At 35.1% G+C, this 5,146-nt stretch overlaps 1 pseudogene across 1 annotated transcript; it reads right to left on the reverse strand.

Annotated features, from left to right (window-relative positions):
* Positions 1-831: 831 nt before the first annotated feature.
* Positions 832-1,350, reverse strand: LOC128590484 (60S ribosomal protein L23-like; annotated as a pseudogene). The gene has a single exon (XR_008381283.1). The product of XR_008381283.1 is annotated as a 60S ribosomal protein L23-like (transcript).
* Positions 1,351-5,146: the final 3,796 nt, after the last annotated feature.

Here is a 5,146-nt window from a genome sequence, read left to right on the forward strand (position 1 = left end):
ACACAAAAATTATAAAATAATTGTCATTGGAAAAGTTTGCTTTAGTTTAAGTGAGAGGATAAAGTGCATACCTGTCCAATAAAGGTAATTCAGAAGTTTAGATAAATATTATTTGGTATGGATATAGCTCTTTGTTGAATAATAATGGTTAAATTTTTTGTCAGCTAATGTGAGTTAATGTGTTGATTTTCTCTCATATTCATTTGGCTGCAAGTAATAGAATACCCAATGTAAATGGCATAATAAAAGTAACAGAATTATCTCACCAAACAAGAAGTCCGGAGTCAGAGTGCTTCAGGATTAGCTTCACAGCTTTGTAATATTATGAAGGGTTCAGACCTTTCTTTATTTCCGTCCTCTAATCTCAGAGTATTGTCTGAGACCCTAAATGTATTTATGCCTTTTGGATATAAGCGTATGGCTGTAGTTTAGGCATCGCATGTAGAGATGACATCATTTGTCAGAAAAGATGAATATTTTCCTCCTGCATTTCTTACTTAAAGGAAGGAAAATTTTCTCAGAAGTTCCCTGGCAGTCTTTCCTCTGGGTCTTATCTGCTAAAATTGGGTCACAAGCCCATAACTTGGCTGCAAAGAAATTTCAGAAAATGATGTACAGCATTTTGAGACACTGCAGTTGAACGACATTTTGTTCAGGTGGGAGGAAGCATGGGAGAGGAAGGAATATGGCAGTTGGAAGATAACAGTTGTCTACCACTAGTTTATATCACAATTTATTACTATTTTGGTAAATGAAATTACTACGAATTAAGTGTAATTTTATTTATTTTTATTTTATTTTTTTTTGGATCACACATGTTTTAATGTTTTCTAGAAATATACTGGAGAATCATGCAATGCTGCCGGCATTGGAGGCAATCCTTGGCCACAAGTCTGCACACTCCTTTGCAACTGGTCCTGTAATGGCAGAATCTTTCATTTCACCTTTATTGTTTACTATGACCCCTGCATTATCTTCAAAATAAAGAAACACACCATCTTTTCTCCGGTATGACTTCCGCTGTCGTATTACCACTGCCGGATGAACCTTCTTTCTGAGCTCTGGTTTGCCTTTCTTAACTGTAGCCATCACCATGTCACCCACACCAGCAGCAGGAAGTCTGTTGAGTCGTCTCTTGATCCCCTTCACAGAGATGATATACAAATTTTTGGCTCCTGTGTTGTCAGCACAGTTGATCACAGCTCCAGTATACCGGAAGACCCAGGGAAATCTGGAATTTCGCACCAGAGGACCCACGGCGTCCTCGCTTTGACATCTTGGACGACCGGAAAAGGACAGAAAGGAAGTGTAAGTGTAATTTTATTTAAAGTAGACTTTTGTTTGCTTTTTCAAAGGAATTAGTATCAATAAATTGCACATATTTTTAATGGGGGATTCATAGATTAATTACAGTTAAACCTCTTGGATTGTTCTGAAATAAATTTTAGAAGTCATTTTTAAACCTTCTTAGAAAAAGAAAAATCGTATTGTGGTATTACAGTTTCAAGTAATAAAGAACAATAAGATGTGATGAATTGAGAAACGAAATCGTACACTTTCAATGGAACGTGGCAAAGACTGATTGACTAGTAAAATGATTAGGAAGCGGGGGCCCTGCGCTGAGACAGAGCCACGGTGAAAACTGATCAGATTAAGCCGACATCAATGCTATAATTACATTCCACAGCAGATGTCGAACTGAAAACATCAGGGCTTCTGTTTTGTTCAAACTGAAGCTAGATTTTATCCACGTGGTTTGAGAGGCAGAGGGCAACAGTAAACCATCTCTCTTCATTTGGCTTTATTCACTCAGAAGGCAACTAGATTTCCAGGAGTGGGACAATTCCATTCAGGAAAAAGTGACAACAAAAAAGAATTACATAACAAAAATAACACTAAAACAAAAACTTTATCTTCTATTGAATGTTCCTATTCTGAAAGCATATTTCTGCTTTTGCAGTTTTCTAGTTTCACCTAAAAAGAATATAAGTCTTCTTGCCCAAACATTAATACAAAATATTACTCGAGAACAATTGTGTCAACAGGGATTCGTGAATCATCACAATGACGCATTTTCCCCTCTTTTGACAGAAAAGAAAACAACTCTAAGAGTTTGAAAAGAGATTTAAGATGGCTTGAGTAATAATTTCCCAATTAGGGCGGCGCCTGTGGCTCAAGGAGTAGGGCGCCAGTCCCGTATGCCGGAGGTGGCGGGTTCAAACCCAGCCCCGGCCAAAAACCACAAAAAAAAAAAAAAAAATAATAATAATAATAATAATTTCCCAATTAAATGAGCAGAATTTAAGGCATCTTCTATTTTCACCAAAGACAAAGGAGAACTTCAAACTTTCCACTAAGCACCAAATGAAAATAATCCTGGCTGCATTTAATTGGAGATTAATAGAGAATGCAGAAATATAGTACATTATTAAGGAGTTATTCCACTCTCTGAAAGATAATATGATTTTTTTTTATGAGAACAAGCGAATTACATTGAAATTTACTTTAAAAAAACCTCCTCCTAATGAAAATAGAGAAATGCCATTTTATTAATCTATTAATTTTTCAAGAATAAAGGCTTTTTATATTCTTCATTATCCTAAAAGTCAAAATCTCCATTTCAATAGAGTGTTTTTGAGGGGAGGTGGAGGGAGGTTCTAATGAATATTTATGTCTCACTCCGCTCAGATTTGCTTGGTGACAGGACACAGAGCCTTTTTCATGCACTTTTAAAAATGTGTGTGGAGCCCAACATGAAAAACAAGACTGGGGATCACATTCAAATTGCTAGAGTTGAATGTACCCTAACAGGCCATTTCAAAGGTCTTAAAACAATCATTATTTTTCACAGGAACAAAGTAGTCATTTTATTACAGTTTAATTGAGCTGAAGATATCTGGTTTAACCTATGAAGTTTTTGGGTCAGCAGCAGCTGTTAAGAACTCAGCATCTGATTATTTCTTCTGTCAGTCAATAAGTCAGCAAATATTAATATTTATTGAACACCTTCTGTACACTACGATAAATACTGGGGACACAGTAGTGAACAGATTATAGCTCCTGTCTTCAGCTTTCTGTCTTCTTTCCTTCTTCTTTGTCTTTAGGGTCCAGTGGAGATTTCTGAAACTTGTGTTTTGGAAGATTCTCTAGAGATGCTAAAGGATCCCCCAAAAGATGACCATTCATGTAGACAATATATATACCTTTCAGTTTCAGCTTAAGCATAACTCTATGGAGAAACTTTTTTGACCCCCCAAAACATTCATCTTAATAAAATTAAGTCCAACTATTGTGGGCTCCTAATGTAGTGTTAAAAAAATATTTCCTTCCTTTTTATGTCTTTAAATTGATTTGATTTTTGATATGGCATGAAATAAAGGTTCAATTTCATTCTTCTGCATGTGGGAAAACTGCATCCAGTTTTCTCAACATCATTTATAGGAGAGACTGTCCTTTCCCCATTCTGTGTTCTTGGCATCTTTGTTTAAAATCAATTTACAGGGCATGTGTGGGTTCACTTCTGAACTCTCTATTCTGTTCCATGGGTTGCTATATCTGTTTTTATGCCAGTGCCACACTGTTTTGATTAATATAGCTTTGTAAATATGTTTTGAGATAAGGTTGTGTGATGCCCCATGTTTTGTTATTTTTGCTCAAAATTGTCTTGACGATTTGGAGTTCTTTTCAGGTTCCATATGAATCTTAGAATTGTTTTTTCTCTTTCTGTGAAAAATGATATTGAGATTTTGATAGGGATTGAATAGAACCTATAAATTACTTTGGATAGTAAGGATATTTTAACAGTATAAATTCTTCTAATCTACAAACATGAAATTTATTTCCATTTTCTTTTTAAATTTCTTTCATCAATGTTTTATGTCTTTCAGTATACAAATATTTTACAGATATTAAATTAAATTAAATTAAATTAAATTAAAATTAATAAAGTTAAATTTATTCCTAAGTGCTTTATTTTTTTTCAAAGACCCAGAACTATAAAATTGTTGGAATAAAACAAGGGAAAAGCTTTATGACTCTGGTCTGAGTGGTGATTTAAAAAATTTCACCCCCAAAACAAAAAGCAAAAAAATAGACAAATGAAATTATATCAAACTCAAAAGCTTCTCTCAGCAAAGGAAAAAAATAACAGAGTGACAAAATAGCATACAGATTGGGAGAAAATATTTGCAAACCATACACCCTTGGGTAAGGGGTTAAAATCCAAAACCTATAAGAAACTCAAACAACTCAATAGAAAGAAAACAAATAACTTGATTTGAAAATGAGTGAAAAACTTGGATAGATCTTTCACAAAAGATGACATAAATGGCCAGCAGGTATATGAAAAAATGCTCGACTTTGCTGATAATTAGAGAAATATGAATTAAAATCACAATGAGATATCATCTTTTACATGCTAGAATGGCTACCATCAGAAAGGCAAAAGACACGGATTGGTGAGGAGATGGAGAAAAGGGAACCCATGTACACTGTTTATAAGAATGAAAATTATGTGCGGAGGTTTCTCCAAAAATTAAAAATAGAACTAACCATATGACCCAGTAATCTTATGTCTGTGTACATATCCTAAGGATTTGAAATTAGTATGTTGAAGAGATATTCACACTTCCATGTTCACTGCTGCATTATTCACAGTAGTTGAGACATGGAATCAACCAAAGTATCTATCACTGATGGATAAAGAAGACATGGTCTATGTAAACGAGGGAATAATATTTAGCCTTGGAAGAGAAGACAATTCTTTGTAATATCACAGATAAAACTGGAGGACATTTTGCTAAGGGAAATAAGCCAGGCACAGAAAGACAGACACCATGTGATCTCATTTATATGTGGAATTCAAAAAAGTTGAACTTGTAGAAGAAGAGAGTAGAGTGGTGGTCACTAGGGGGTAGGCAGAGGGTAAGGTAAATAGAGACATGTTGGTCAAAGAGTAGAAAGTTTCAGTTAAGCAAGAGGAATACGTTGTTGAGGTCTATTACACAGCATGGAGACTATGGTAAGAATAAGCTATTATAGGCTCGGCAGCCATAGAACAGTGGTTATGGCACCAGCCACATACACTGAGGGTGGTGGGTTCAAATCTGGCCCACGTCAGCTAAAGAACAATGACAACTGCAACAGA

This window comes from Nycticebus coucang, chromosome 7, assembly GCF_027406575.1.
Source record: "Nycticebus coucang isolate mNycCou1 chromosome 7, mNycCou1.pri, whole genome shotgun sequence".
Classification (NCBI taxonomy): domain Eukaryota; kingdom Metazoa; phylum Chordata; class Mammalia; order Primates; family Lorisidae; genus Nycticebus; species Nycticebus coucang.